General features: G+C 43.7%; 1 long non-coding RNA gene across 1 annotated transcript in view; it reads right to left on the bottom strand.

Annotated features, from left to right (window-relative positions):
- Nucleotides 1-14,047, bottom strand: part of LOC129707474 (uncharacterized) — a 53,402-nt gene extending 39,355 nt beyond the window's left edge. Inside the window, exon 1 of the long non-coding RNA XR_008725190.1 lies at nucleotides 13,735-14,047. This is a non-coding gene — a long non-coding RNA (uncharacterized LOC129707474). The remainder of the gene's footprint in view (nucleotides 1-13,734) is intronic.
- Nucleotides 14,048-16,548: the final 2,501 nt, after the last annotated feature.

Raw genomic sequence — 16,548 nt, forward strand, 5'->3', positions numbered from 1 at the left:
AATGTACTGACAAAGAGAAACACAGTGATTTTAGTGGTAAAATGTCTAACGTCAAGACCTTATTTTGAATGTTACAAGTTTTGAGCATTAAAGCAGAAGTGAGCGTCTGAGATTATTATGACATTTATGAATTGCAGGACTCTTTTCACTGTTTTCAGTGACTATATATGGCTGGCTGCTAGTCGTATATCACTAGTTTCTGCATCTCTGAACTCTTGACACCCATTATGTTGGAAGGCCTTTCAGTTATTGTTGGCTGCTCAGTCAGGAAATAAAGCAGATTGTCAGGTTCCTGAACAAAAGAGGGATTTTTTTTTGCTTTCGCAACAGAAGTAGCGGTTCCAGAAATAACGGGTTTGAAGAGCCGGATGCAGCTGAGTTTGTACATTACTCAGAATGGTTTGGGAAGCAGCGTGGCAGGCCACAGCCAGACACCTTAAGATAGCCGAACCAACCATTCTACTCATTAATACAGCACAAGGGTGGCATGGTGGCCAAGCGGTAGATTTGCTGCCTAAAACATTAAGGACCTGTCCCACTGTACGAGGTAATTCAAGAGTCAAGAGGCAAGAGTCAATTTAATTGTCATTTGGACCCCTGGAGGTCCAAACGAAATGCCGTTTCTGCAGCCATACATTACACACAAATAGACCCCCAGACACAACATAATTACATTTTACATAAACGTCCATCACATAGCTGTGATGGAAGGCCAAAAAAACTTATCTCTCCACTGCACTCTCCCCCCCCCCCCCGATGTCAGAGTCAAAGTCAAAGCCCACGGCTGGCGATGGCGATTGACGGCCATTGAATTCTAGAGCTCTCCCGAGTTTAAAAAAAAATCAAACTTGTGGTAAGCACGTAGAATGTATGTAGCGGGTATGTCGGAGCTCAGGATGTCTCTTAGCGGCTTGCAACGCTAACGGCAGGTACTCGGGAAACGCGGTAAGCTCGTGAAGACTCGTGAAAAATTTTCAACATGTTGAAAAATGTCCACGAGAGCCCCAAGTACCTCGAATCAGGGGAAACTCGGGAGAATTAGCTCGTACAGTGGGACAGGCCCTTTACGGTACTTGCAGCACCGGAGAACCGGGTTCGATCCTGACTACGGGTGCCGTCTGTACGGAGTTTGTACCTTGACCTGTGTGGGTTTTCTCCGAGATCTTCGGTTTCCTCCTACACTCCAAAGACGTACAGGCTTGTAGGTTAATTGGCTTGGTACAAGTGCAAATTGTCCCGAGTGTGCGTAGGATAGTGTTGGTGTGCTGTGATGGCTAGTCAGTGCGTACTTGGTGGGCCAAAGGGCCTGTTTCCATGCTGTATCTCTCAACTAAACTACAGCACTGGATGTTCACCCAGCCATTAAACATTATGCTACTGTTGAAATCATGAAGCTGTAGAGTAATACATCACACAAAAAAGGATTCCAGCCTGAAGAAGGGTCTTGAACTGAAACATCACCTATTCTTTTTCTGCATAGATGCTGCCAGACCCACTGAATTACTCCAGCTTTTTGTGTCTACCCAGTCTGAAGAAGGGACTTGACCCAAAACATCACATACATTCCTTTTCTCCAGAGATGCTGCATGATCCACTGAGTTACTCCAGCTTTGTATGTCTATTTTTGGTGTAAATCAGCTTCTGGAGTTCATTCCTACACAGAAAAGGGTAGATTGGACCGGCATGGAGGCCGGACTGAAGCCTGAACCCAGGACTCGATGAATAGTTATTTTCTCTGACCTACGGACCTATCTCCCAAGTTGTATCATTGACAGTTTATCCTATTTTTCTAATCTCTTTCTTTCTTTCTTTCTTTCTTTATTTTTCCTATCTATAAATATAAATAAATAATTAGAGGCAATGTTAATAGGTATCCGATAAATGAGGATCCCAGCTACTTTAGTAACTGGGTCCCTGGAATCCTGGATATTTAATATGTAACCATTAAAAAAAGTCTGTACTGGTTTGGATTATGATATGCAGATGCGTCTAATAAAAATGTATTTAAAAAAAAAAGAAAAACGTCCTTCAGTCCAACTCCTTCCTGTTGACAAAGATGCACCATCGTTCTCTATTTCTCCTTCCTTTCCTTCTCTCTCTGAAGAGGGAAATATGAGAGTGAGGACAAGTGTTATAGAGGGAGTGCAGCATAGGTTCACCAGGTTAATTCCCAGGATGGCGGGACTGTCATATGTTGAAAGAATGGAGCAACTGGGCTTGCATATCTTGGAATTTAGAAGGATGAGAGAGGATCTTATTGAAACATATGATTATTAAGGGATTGGACTTGCTAGAGGAAGGAAACATGTTCCCGATGTTGGGGGAATTCAGAACTAGGGGATGAGGAAAAGCTATTTCACCCAGAGAAATGTGAATCTGTGGAATTCTCTGCCTCAGAAGGTAGTGGAGGCCAATTCTCTGGATGTTTTCAAGAGAGAGTTAGATAGAGCCCTTAGAGATAGTGGAGTCAGGGGATATGGGGAGAAGGCAGGAACGGGGTACTGATTGGGGATGATCAGTCATGATCACAGTGAATGGCGGTGCTGGCTTGAAGGGCCGATTGGCCTACTCCTGCACCTATTGTCTATTGAGAAAGGCAGTTGTTTCCCATCTCCGGTCTTCCTTCCATCCACTTGACTCCATCTGTCTTGTATTTCTTGTCTTTTATTTCTTGTCTGCTTCCACCCATCACCCACCCACCTTCTCTCATCTCCACCCTTCCCCTCCTTGCTGTGACTGCCCATCAATCTTCACCCCTCCTCCATATACCCAAAACCTGCTGACTCAGCTCACCTCTTCGCCCTTCTCCACTTGATACCAACCATCTCCCCTCTGCCCTGATGTCGGGCCTCAGCCCAAAACGTCAATATCCTCACTTTTAAACTTATCAAGAAGGAGTAAAGATATTTGAGCTTGGCACATTTCCCCAAAAATGCCTTTCAGCTGAGGTAACTGATTTCCAGTTTTTATGAGGGATTTAAAAAATTCCCAGTTGCCATGGCGAGATTTGAGAAGACGTTGACAACTTTGAGAAGGGTTCCAACCTGAAACGTCACCTATTCATGTTCTCCAGAGATGCTGCCTGGCCAATGAATTACTCCAACACTTTGTGTTTTATCTTGAATTCATATTTCTGGGTCATTAATATGTGTTTCATATTTGTTCAGTTGGTCAACTAAGACTTAGACATCATCTCATTTGCCTTATTGCATTGTTGTTTGGGGTATATCATCCCAACCTGCTCCATCAATAGCCCTAATGCACAATATCAGGTTTTTAATGACCACATAATTCCATTTCCAACACTTCAGCAAGGGAATTGTCAAGGAGACATAAACAAGCAAGAGCTATAGATGCAGGGAGATAGCGCCATCTGCTGGTTCCCTCCCAAGCTTCAAGCCATGCTAACTTGGAGTTAGGTACACAAAAATGCTGGAGAAACTCAGCGGGTGCAGCAGCATCGATGGAGCGAAGGAAATAGGCAAAGTTTCGGGCCAAAACGTTGCCTATTTCCTTCGCTGCATAGATGCTGCTGCACCCGCTGAGTTTCTCCAGCATTTATGTGTACCTTCGATTTTCCAGCATCTGCAGTTCCTTCTTAAATACTACATTGCAATTTCTTCATCACTGCAAATGAACCCAGGAAACTACAAATAGAGAGCGCTGGAGTACCATCAATTTATCTCGTCTATAATGTCACCCCTCAGCCTCCCCACCCTCTCTCATAGCTCAGGCCAAGTCCAAGCAACATCCTCGTAAATCTTTCCTGTTTTATGTCATCTTTTCTAAAGCAGGGCGCCCAGAACTGAGCACAATACATGGTACTCCAAATGACAAAGTCTTGTACAACTGCAACATAACAGCCCAGCTCTGCACTCAAAGTTCTCGCTCTGATGAAGGGTCTTGACCCGAAAATCACCTCCCAATGTTCTCTAGAAATGCTGCCTGATCAGCTGAGTTACTCGGGGTGGAAGATTGCAACCTTCACGTGGTCCGCCCTGTTTCAACTAATGCAATCAACTCGATGTGCACAAACGGAAGATCAAATGGAACAAGTTGTCCAACAACTTTAGGCTGTGCACGCCACACAAAAGAAGAAGAAGAAGCTGAGTTACTCCAGCACTTTGTGTCCTTTTATGTATTAACCAACATCTGCACTTCTTTGTCTGCATTTGCAGTTCCTTCATTTCTTAACATTAAGGGTTCAATGGTGCGGTACACAGACAGTCCACAGCGCATTTGGCAGGGTGAGAGATGTGTTCATGGCTTTTAACCCCACACTAACACTGGACACCAAGACTTACACTCAGAAGAGCGGGCAGATCTAGGGGTTATAAAGCTCTGGTGAAAACCTGCCCATTACACATGTTATCTAAAAAGAATGCAAGATAAAATTGTCATGGGCCAAATGCAGGCAGGTGGGACTGGTGTAGTCGAGGCAGGTTGGTGGCCTGGGAATAAGAGGAAGAAAATAGTACAAGGAAAATCTTATCAAGGCTTAAAAGCAAACATAGACAGAAAACCATCCTGCGATTTCCGTCTGAACAAGCTACACACAAAGGGGAATTAATGGTTCCCTGACAAATGTTCTAGACGTTGATAACAACTGATCTCCGGTATTTGATCACAGAATCACAAAAGGAGGAATTGTTATTAAAAAGGCACCTGTGAAATTCAGACAGAAACTAGACCTTCATGACACAAAGAATCATAGTAGCTTTTCTCAAGGCACTTATCTTTGGTAGGGAGTTGCCTGGTTTTGATGACACCCAAGGTCTAGAAGACCCAAATTGAAAACAGAACAGTGGCCATCTGGTGTTAGTGAGATAAGAAATAATGCGTCTACAGTTCCCATGGCATTAGAAGTCTCAACGCAGACAGAAGAGAGAGTTATTACAATGGCAACAACTTTTAGACCTTGGGTTATCATCAAACATGTAAAAGTATTAAGGGATTGGACACGCCAAAGGCAGGAAACATGTTCCCGATGTTGGGGGAGTCCAGAAGCAGGGGCCACAGTTTAAAATAAGGGGTTTTTAGAACAGAGATGAGGAAAAACCTTTTACCCAGAGAGATGTGAATCTGTGGAATTCTCTGCCTCAGTAGGCAGCGGAGGCCAATTCTCTGGATGCTTTCACGAGAGAATTAGATAGAGCTCTTAAAGTTAGCGGAGTCAGGGGATATGGGGAGAAGGCAGGAACGGGGTACTGAATGTGGATGATCAGCCATGATCACAGTGAATGGCAGTGCTGGCTCAAAGGGCCGAATGGCCTACTCCTGCACCTATTGTCTATTGTAATAAGAGATCATTAGATGCCTAGGTTTAGGCCACTTCCCTCAGACCACAGGAATAATCCTAAATGTACTTATGGTGGCACAGTGACGCAGTGATAGATTTGCTGTCTAACAGCACCAGAGACCCATTTTCAATCCTGACTACAGGTACTGTCTGCACAGAGTTTGCATGTTCTCCCGTGACTGAGTGGGTTTTCCCCAGTTGCCCCGTTTCTTCGCACAATCCAAACTTTGTAGGTTAATTAGCTTCTGCAAACCAAAAAATGTCCCCAGTGTGTAGGATAGAACTAATGTACGGGGTGATCGTTGGTCAGCACGGACTCGGTGGGCCGAAGGGCCTGTTTCCACACTGTATCTCTAAACTAAACTGTTTCCTGTCAATCAAATTCACCAGAAGCAAAAAACCTATTTTGCCAAAGGATCTTCAGCTTGAAAAGTTAACCAATTCTCCTTCTCCAGATGCTGCTTGACCTGCTGAGTGTTTCCAACATCTTCAATTACTATTTTAACAGAAAATCTGTATTATGTTTACATATCTTGTGCTGCTGCAAGCAAGAATTTCATTGCTCTGTTTCGGGACCTTGGACAAATAAAACATTCTTGACTCTTTAAACATTCAGGTAGATGGGCACAGGGGAACAGAGAATCTCCTAATCAAATGTAAAACTAATCAATAGCAGTCTTTCGCCATTTCCCAGTGTGACTTTAAACAGTTCTAAGGTCACCGCATGGCTTCCTGCAGCCCAAGGAATAAAGTCCCAGCGTGCCCAATCTCTCGCTATAGCTCAGGCCTTCGAATCGTGGCAATATCCTTGCAAATCTTCTCTGTACTCTTTCCTTCCAATAGCAGGGCAACCAAAACTGCACACAATACTGCAAAAAGCCTCGCCAATGTCTTGTACAACTGGAACAGAACGTTGCAACTTCTGTGTGTAAGAAGGAACTGCAGATGCTGGTTTAAACCAAAGATAGACTTAAAACGCTGGAGCATCTTAGCGGGACAGGCAGCATCTCTGGAGAGAAGGAGTGGGTGACGTTTCGGGAGACCCGAAACGTCACCCACTCCTTCTCTCCAGAGATGCTGCCTGTCCCGCTGAGTTACTCCAGCTTTTAGTGTCTAACTTCGGTCTCAACTTCTATACTCAATACTCTGACTGGTGAAGGCTAATGAACCAAAAGCCTTCTTTGCCATCCTATCCAACTGTGACACAACTTTCCGGGAACTGTGCACAAGTATGCCTAGATTATTCTGCTCTCCTGTACTCTGCCATTCACCATGGAAATCCTGCCCTGGTTTGACATCCCAGAGTACAACATCTCACACTTATCTACATTGAACTTAATTAGCCATTCTTCAGCCCACTTGCCCAGCTGATCAAGACCCTACTCTAATTCGTGATAACCCTCAACCCTGTGTACGATACCACCTACTTTTTAGTGTCATCTGTACACTTACTAATCCTTGCACGTTCTCATCCAAATCATTGATATAAACAGCAGTGAGCCCAGCACCAATTCATGTGGCTCACCACTTATCGCAGGCATTCTGACTTAGCAATGAATTGTACACCTCAGATTCAGATTCAGATTCAACTTTAATTGTCATTGTCAGTGTACAGTACAGAGACAATGGAATGCATTTAGCATCTCCCTGGAAGAGCACCTAAGGTTAACTCGATGCCTCGGTCTGTATGGGCCACCCATCTAAGACAGTGACTCAGCTTGTACGCTTTATTTCCTCTGGGCGTGTCAAAAACGTACCATTCCCAACCTGCCCGACATGTCTTTCCAGTCTGCATTTCACAACTCTTAATACTTTAGTTTTAGTTATTTTGTCCATGTCCCTGTACAGGTCCCAGTAACAATCAGTACAAGAGCACCTCAAGGCTGTATGCTCAGCCCCCTGCTGTACTCACTCTATACCCATGATTGCGTAGCCGGACATAGTGCGAACTCCATCATCAAGTTTGCCGACGACACCACTGCTGCCGGACGAATCACAGGTGGTGATGAGTCAGAGTATAGAAGTGAGATTGACCGATTGAGCAAATGGTGCCAACACAACAACCTGGCTCTCAACATCAGTAAAACAAAGGAACTGATTGTGGACTTTGGTAGGAGAACGGTTAGTACAGTAGAATTGAAAAAGTGATGCCACAAACACTAACCATAAAACCAATGCTACTGTTGTCAGGTTTTAAAGAACTGCTGCAAGTCCATCCATACATGTAATGTGCTGGCATATGAAAGTTGCAGAGAAAGCACTGCGGGGCTCAACTAAATAATGAATTACAGCACCAGACACCTAACTTTGATACTGACTATGGCTGCCGTCTGTACACCATTTATACATTCTCCTGTGACTGCGAGGGATTTCTCTGGGAGCTCCGGTTTCCTCTCACATTCTAAAGACGCACAGGTTAGTAGGGTAAGTGGCTTCTGTAAATTGCCCCTAGTGATTAGATCAGATTCAGATCAGATCAGATTCAATTTAATTGTCATTGTCAGTGTACAGTACAGAGACAACGAAATGCATTTAGCATCTCCCTTGAAGAGCGACATAGCAAAATAGTGATTAGGATGCAAAACAGGAGTAACATAGTACTAGGCTACAGCTGATCATTAGAGCAGATCTGCTTTCAACGGCATAATTCCATCCAAACGCTTCTCCACATTTGAAAACCTAGGACTCAGCGCCCCCTTGGCAACTGTATCTTGCAACTGTATTTCTTGACCCATAGACGACAATCAGTAAGGATAGGTAAGGCAACATCCTCAATGATAATTCTCAACATGGGTTGCATCCTCTGCCCTTATTATACTCCCCACACTCCTCTAAACTAAACACTTCATGACCCTGCAGTTAAACTCCATTTACAAGTTTGCTGATGACACCACCAGGGTGGGCCAGACCGCAAGCAACGTGGACACAGAGTACAGGAAGGTGATAATAGTCTCTCTCTGAATGTCAACAAACCAATGGAGGTGCTCACTGACTTTGCAATTCAGGGTGGATTACACGCACTGGTTTGCATCAATGATGCTGAAATGGAGATAGTCAAGACATTCAAGTTTCTAGGTGTAAAGAATACCAACAATTGGACCATAATGGACTATACAGCCCAGAAAGTACACCAGCGCCTCTATTTCCTCAGACAACTAAGGATATCCGGCATGTCTCCAATGACTCTTCCCAGTTTCTACAGAAACATGGTAGATAGCATACTCTCACGTTGCATCGCAGATTGCTATGGCAACTGCTCTGCCCAAGACTGCAAGAAATTGCAGAGAGTTGTGGACGCAGCCTAGTCCATCACACAAAGCTGCCTCACCCATCCCCACTCAATCAGAGCCATCTATACTTCAAGCTGCCCGAGGTAAAGCAGCCAACATCATCGAGGTCCACTCACATCCCCGTCATGCATTCTTCTCCCCTCTCCAAAGATATAAAAGCACGTACAGAGTCAAGGACAACCTCTTTCCCACTGTTATCGGACTCTCAAATGGTCCTTTTTCTTGCTAAGGCTGCCTTCCCAATCTATCTTGTTGCAATCCTAGCAACTTTTTCCCTGCACACTCTCTATAGCTGTAATGTTATATTTTATGCTGTTTCTTTTCTCTTTTTGTGCTACCCTTTGCACCCATATATGGAACGATCTGCCTGGACAACAAGCAAGATTTCATTATATCACAGTACGTGACAATAACAAAACTAATACACTTCTTCTATTAACTAAAAATCGCATCCAAGGTAACTAATAATAACAATATATCTATAATTTCTGCAATAATGCTACCAGTTTATGCATTAGTCCTCTAAATAGTTGAAAATCATAGAAAATATTTACTTGTATACAAAATAGTTTGGATAGACAAGACATTAAACTCAAAAATCCGACAGAGAATTTACTGTATACTAGATTGATGATAGATAGATAGATAGATAGATAGATAGATAGATAGATAGATAGATAGATAGATAGATGATAATAAAGGCTACTTTGACTTTGACTTTGTTTGCAAACATGCCATAAATAAGATTGCCTGTCTCATATTTTTATTTGGAACTGTTACCATGATGAGGATATGGGGTGATAATTAGTATGTTAGTGCATTTCCTTTATGTATTAACATAGAAGAGTATTAACTTCCATCCACTGTTTCTTTTCTCACCACCCTCCCTCCCCCAAGTAACAATTCAGAGGAACATTGAACCAGGTGCTCGGCTGGATCCTGAACTCTGTGCGAAGTTTGCACGTTCTCTCAGGGACCATGTGGGTTGTCTCCAGGTGCTCTGGTTTTCTCCCAAATCCCAAAGATGTGTGATGCTCTGGGTCAAGTGGCCTTCGCAAAATTGCCCCTAAATGTGTAGCGAGTGGATGCAAAAGTAGGAAAACATGGAACTACTGAGTACAGGTGAGCGATGGTTCACATAGACTCAATGGGCTGGGCTGAAGGGCCTGTTTCCATGCTATATGTCTAAACTAAACAGAGTAAAAATCCTTCCGAGCAACATCAATTTACAGGCAATACAAAGCAACTGAGCTGAATTTACCAACACCCTTCACTGTTGTTGGAAGCGGAAATTCACACAAATATCAAAGTAGATTTTGCACACACAAATCTCAAACAAAAATTATTAACAAAGCAGAAAAAACCTACAAATATCTGGATTCTGAATTAAAAATAGAAAACGCTGGAAATTATCCAGAGGTCAGGCAGCAGCTGTGGAGGGAATAAAGAGTTTCATTTCTGGTCAATGATCTATCATTTGCAGAAACCTTAACTGCATCTAACTCTATCCACGCCTGCCCAGCAATGTTTGTTTTTATTTTAAATAATTATTTGCTTTATCATTTATTTAATTCCCGACCTGCAGTCTTAACAAAAACGGGCGATTATGCAACGGCCAATATTTACTGTGCGCAGGTTGAATTTCTCTACATGAGTGAGCACTCTCGACATACAAAACATCATTGTTTTCTAATTTTAGCCCAGTCATTGCCGCTTGCTCTCCTCTGCACACTGCCTCCAATTCTCAATGACATACATGAAGGCAGTAACACTTTCCCCCACACTAAGGACCTTTTCACTTCCTAACAGATACATTTCCAATTATTACGATTCCTTTCCACTTCTTGAACAACATCTCATTCATCGTTTAATGCATTTGGAACGTTGCAATGCCAAACCAAGCACAGACCTCGTCTGAACTTAAGGACTTGCAAAATAACCCAATAGACACCCGTGGCTTTTTAATTTAATTGTACTTAATTATTTGTGAATTTGTGAAAAGGAAAAATTGAAAGCAGAAACAGATTCAAGTCAAAATCTTTGACTTCCTGCCATTCTATTCCCCAAAACACTTCAGAGATAGGTTTAAAATACTCTGGTGTCAAGAATGTTTTATTGTCATATGTCCCAGATAGAACAATTAAATTCTAACGCAGCAGCAAACAGAATATGTAAACAAAGTACACTGTAAATAATATAACAAACGAGCCTGTTTCTGCACTATATCTCTAAACTAAAAATGGCCAACACCAAACCAACCACTCCCCACCCGCCAGTAGCACAAGACACCATCTCCTGGACTACGGCATGACCTTGCGCAAACTCTAGAAGCACCTCTCTTTCCCCTGTAACCTCCCTCGGCTCTATGTCAGCCATTGTGGAGCTGCCAATGGGCTATTGCTTCAACAGGGATTTCTAAAGCGTCTGCAGCAGCACCACATTGATTGCAGAATGGCATAAACCCCCATGGCACCAAGCGCGTCTGGCTGCAAACCAACAAAACATTCTTTCGTATCTTCTTTTGGCTAATTGCTGTAAGGATGTAATACTGAGGCTTTATTAGGCATTGGTGAAGCCGCATTTGAAATATTGTGAGCTGTTTTGGACCCATTAGCTGAGGAAGCATGTGCTGGCTTTGGAGAGGATCCAGAGGAGGTTAACGAAAATGATCCTGGGGATGATTGGATTCATGTATGAGGAGCGTTTGAAAGATCTGGGCCTGTACTCGCTAAAACTCTAGAAGGATAAGCGGTGATCTCATTGAAATCTACTGGATCATGAAAGGCCTAGATAGTGTGGACATGGAAATTATGTTTCCAGTAATGGGAGAGTCGAGAACCAGAGGGCACAACCTCAGAATAAAAATCTTTAATGATTTAGATGAAGGGATTAAAAGTAACATTAGCAAATTTCCAATGACACAAAGCTGGGTGGCATTGTGAACTGTGAGGAGGATGCTATGAGGATGCAGGGTGACTTGGAGAGGTTGGGCGAGTGGGCAGATGCATGGCAGACGTAGTTTAATGTGGATAAATGTGAGGTTATCCACTTTGGTGGCAAAAACAGGAAGGCAGGTTATTATCTGAATGGTGTCAAGTTGGGAAAAGGGAAAGTATAACGAGATCTGGGTGTCCTTGTTCATCAGTCTCTGAAAGTAAGCATGCAGGTAGAGCAGGCAGTGAATAAAGCTAATGGCTTGTTGGCCTTCATTAAAGAGGTTGAGTATAGGAGCAAAGAGATCTTTCTGCAGTTGTACAGGGCCCTAGTGAGACCACACATGGAGTATTGTGTGCAGTTTTGGTCTCCAAATTTGAGGAAGGACATTCTTGCTATTGAGGGAGTGCAGTGTAGGTTCACGAGGTTAATTCCCGGGATGGTGGGACTGTCATATGTTGAAAGAATGGAGCGACTTGGGCTTGCACTGGAATTTAGAAGGATGAGAGGGAATCTTATTGAAACACATAAGATTATTAAGGGATTGGACATGCTAGAGGCAGGACACATGTTCCCGATGATGGGGGAGTCCAGAACTAGGGGCCACAGTTTAAGAATAAAGGATAGACCATTTAGAACGGTGATGAGGATAAACCTTTTCACCCCGAGAGTTGGGAATCTGTGGAATTGTGTCTCAGAAGGCAGCGGAGGCCAATTTTCTGGACGCTTTCAAGAGAGAGTTAGATAGAGCTTTTAGAGAGCAGAGTCAAGGGATATGGGAAGAAGGCAGGAACGGGGTACTGATTGTGGATGATCAACCATGATCACAGTGAATGACAGTGCTGGCTCGAAGGGCCAAATGGCCTACTCCTGCACCTATTGTCTATTGACGCACCTTCAAAATTGAGATGAGGTGCAATTTATTTAGCAGAGGGTGGGAAGTCTGTGGAATTCGTTGCCACAAACAATTGTGGAGGCCAAGTTTAGAGGTATTTTTAAGGCAGGTTGATAGCTTTTTGATTAAGAAATGGCATTAAAGGTTACAGGGAGAAGGCAGGAGAATAGGGTTGAGAGGGGAAAAATAGATCAGCCATGATTGAATGGTGGAGTAGACGCTGGGCTGAATGGCCTAAATCTGTTCCTGTGTCTGATGGGTCCAGGACACTGGATGGTTAGAAATCAAATCAAGACAAGGAATACGAGGTTGGCAGCAACAAATTAATAGAAGCTGAACAGAATCCTCAGCTGACAACATATAATAAATAACAAGAAGCAGCTAGACATTATGGGGTCTTCCATGGCGTTTACAATTGTTTTTAAATTACACGCTGGGAAATGAATCAATTTAATGGGGTGGTTTGGATAAGGATCACAAAGAGTTAAAAACAGTTCTGAAACCATTGAAAAAAAGTATGGGAGCCAGACTTTGTCCTGCCCCATCCCTTCCTCCCCCCTCCCCCCTACCCTTCCTCTCCCTCCCAGCGGTCTCAATCCCCCTCCACCAAAATCAGTCTGAAGAAGGGTCCCAACTCGAAATGTCACCCATCCATGTTCACCAGAGATGCTGCCTAACTCACTGAGTTACTCCAGCACTTTATATATATTTTTTTGTAAACCAGCATCTGCAGTTGCTTGTGCCTCAACTACTAAAAACAATTATCTTATTTATATAGTAGTTTTCACCATCTCAAGATGTTCTTGTATTTTTTTAATTCACAAAACTCACAGCTCCTTGCAACGCGAGAAATGCCTGCCTGCCAGCCTGCCCATATACAGGAGCTAGTACCAACAATGTAGTCCGGTGATACATCCATTTTGATATTGATTGAGGGATAATAATTAAAATCAAAGATTCTGCTTTTATTTCCAACCGAGAGAGAACGTCCAAGTGGGACAGTCATATCTCACCGTGTCCACCTCAGTTTCGAGCTGAATTCTCTGGAGTGGGTGGCTCCTGAACTTTGTGTATCGAGGTGATAAATGCTACCAACTGAAATTTGCCTGGCATTGATTCATTCAAGGTTACTATTGAGCTCAGGCACAAAGAATGCATCTTCCTTAACAAAATTTGCTGTAGATAAGCAAATGAGCGGGTTACAACGCGGGTTACAGACACAGCAAACCTTTAAACAGCACACGAACACTTTAAAGGGCCAACAAAGCACGTAGAACATAAATTAAATAAACTTTCTTGCCGGTCGGTTTGCGTACCGTGAGTTCAGTTCTGAAGCTCAGGAGTTGAAGTGTTCAGTAATGTCACGGTCTTGATCGCCTTGACTGAATGCAGAACTTGCAGCCTCTTGCCGTCTGCTTTGGAGGAAGAAAGTATTAGCTCCCCATTCTAGCAGCAGCAGTAAATTTCAACTCCAACCCACAGGATGTGGGATTCTGATCTCAGCCCCAAAGTCTGGCGGATTCCCACACAACTGTGGTAGCAGCAGCAGTGATGCTCGACTCACGACGCCGTACATTCCCGTCGATAAATCGCGCTTTTGGTAATAAGTCTGCGAGTCTCCCTGCTGTCGAATCCCCTACACTGTGGCTGGATAGTGAACCCCCCTCACACACCCCTCGCCACTAGGCTGACGAGAAAGGGGGAGGGAGGCAGGGGAGAGTTAGGGAAAGGGAACAAAGAAAGGGAGATGGAACATAGGATAGGAAAAGGCCCTTCGGCCCTACAATGCCTCTGCCGACGGTGATGCCAATATAAACTAATCTCAAGATAGACACAAAATGCTGGAGTAACTCAGCGGGACAGGCAGCACCTCTGGAGAGAAGGAGTGGGTGACGTTTCAGGTCGAGACCATTCTTCAGACTTCAGACATAAACTGTATGCACCTCTTTACTTAACATGATTTAATAGTTGGGTCTGAGTAGGGATAGTTTCTAAAGCAGTCGTTGCTTGTGGGGACAGAATTCACAAGTTCACAATTTATAGGAGTAAAATTAAGCCATTCGGTCAACCGAGTCTACTCCGCCATTCAGTCATGGCTGATCTCTGCCTCCTAATCCCATTTTCCTGCCTTCTTCCCCGTAACCCTTGACATAACTCTCAAGAATTTGGCTCTCTGTCTTTAAAATATCCACTGATTTGGCCTCTACATCCTTATGTGGAGATGAGTTCCACAGATTAACTACCCTGTGACAGAAGAAATTCCTCCTCACATCCTTTTTAAAAGAGCACCCTTTAATTCTGAGGCTATGACCTCTGGGTGGCGCCAGCAATGGCTGCCTCGCCAACAGTCTGTCTGTCCTTTCCTACTTTGTGTTGAAATAGTATGCGTTAAACGTATGTTTTTAGTGTTCTTTAGCTTGTTTTATGTGGGGGGTGGGCTGGGAGAAACTAAACTCAATGGAAATGCGATTTTTTCCCCCGTGTCGTATCTCCGTCCGCACTGCGGCCTAACATCGAGGAGTTGCCGGCCTTTGCTGGAGACCAACTTTTGAGAGCTCCATTGCGGGTGTCTGCGAGACTATAGCATCGTGGAGCCCACGATCCCTTGCCAGCGATTGACCTCGGAGCTCCAACCATGGGAGCTTGCGGACTTAACATTATGGAGCCCGCGGTCTCTGATCAGAGACTGACATCGGGAACTTCAAGCCAAGGGAGTTTCGACCGCCCCGACACGGGAGTTTCAACCGCCCCGACGTGGGTTTTTGATTGCCCACTACAGGAGCTTTGATCGCCCCAATGGATTGTCCGACCGCCGGAGAAATAAAGAGGAGGAAATTTGGACTTTATTGCCCTCCATCACAGTGAGGAATATGGGGAATCCGCTGTGGTGGATGTTTATGTTAACTTTTATGTATTTGTGTGTCTTGTTGCATTTTTTTCGTATGGTTGCATGGTAATTCGCATATCACTGTAACTTAATTGGAACATGTGACAATAAAAGACCTTTGAAACCTTTGGTCCTAGACTCTCCCACCAGTGGAAACATCCTTTCACACCATATTCCTTCGCTCCATAGATACTGCCTCATCCACTGAGTTTCTCCAGCATTCTTGTCCACCTTTGAATTTTCTGGCATCTGCAGTTCTTTCTTAAACAAATAATTCTTTCCACATCCACTCTATCTGTGCCTTTCATTATTCTGTAAGTTACAATGAGGTCCCCCCTCAACCTTCTAAACTCCAGCGAGTAGGGGCCCAGTGATGTCAAGTGCTCATCATATGCTAACCCACTCAATCCTGGAATCATTCTTGTAAACCTCCTCTGGACCCTCTCCAGAGCCAGCACATCCTTTAGAATGAATACAAAGCAGTAAACCAATTAACTGGGGATTCAAGACTCGGTAGATTGGTGGATACAGCCAGAAGCTAACATGACTGAATACGAAATGAGAATATTCTATTCACTGATCGGCACAACTTTGATAAGTCTCAAGAAGAATTAGAAGAAACATTTTGTAAGGCTGACTTCCTTCTTTTATTCACTCAAATGTATTTTCCACCTACCAAGTCCCTGATGTCAATAAACTTGCCTTTTCTTAATCGTACTAAGACAGGAGTTCAATCTAAGTTAAAAACAGATAGACACATAAAGCTGGAGTAACTCAGCGGGACAGGCAGCATCTCTGGTGAGAAGGAATGGGTGACGTTTCGAGTCGAGACCCTTCTTTAAATTAAAAACAGGTCCAACACAACTCCCCCTCCCATTCCGTATCCGACCTCTCTGTCCTGGGTCTCCTCCATGGCCAGAGCGAGCACCACTGGAAATTGGTGGAACAGCACCTCATATTCCACTTGAGGAGTCTGCATCCTGGTGGCATGAACATTGAATTCTCCCAATTCTTCCCAGTTTTACTTTTGGAGACCAATAAAATGTTAAATTGCAGCGTTGTGGAACAATATTAATCCACAAAGACATCACTCATATCTTTGGTTGTTCCAGAGTGAACTTTGTTATTGGATTTAGTTATGGGACTTAATTAGACTTTGGTTCGGCCGTATCTGGAGTATTGTGTGCAATTCTGGCCACCCCATTGCAGGAAGGATATGGAGGCTTTGGAGAGGGGGTAGATT

The sequence above is a fragment of the Leucoraja erinacea genome, chromosome 21, assembly GCF_028641065.1.
Source record: "Leucoraja erinacea ecotype New England chromosome 21, Leri_hhj_1, whole genome shotgun sequence".
Classification (NCBI taxonomy): Eukaryota; Metazoa; Chordata; class Chondrichthyes; order Rajiformes; family Rajidae; genus Leucoraja; species Leucoraja erinaceus.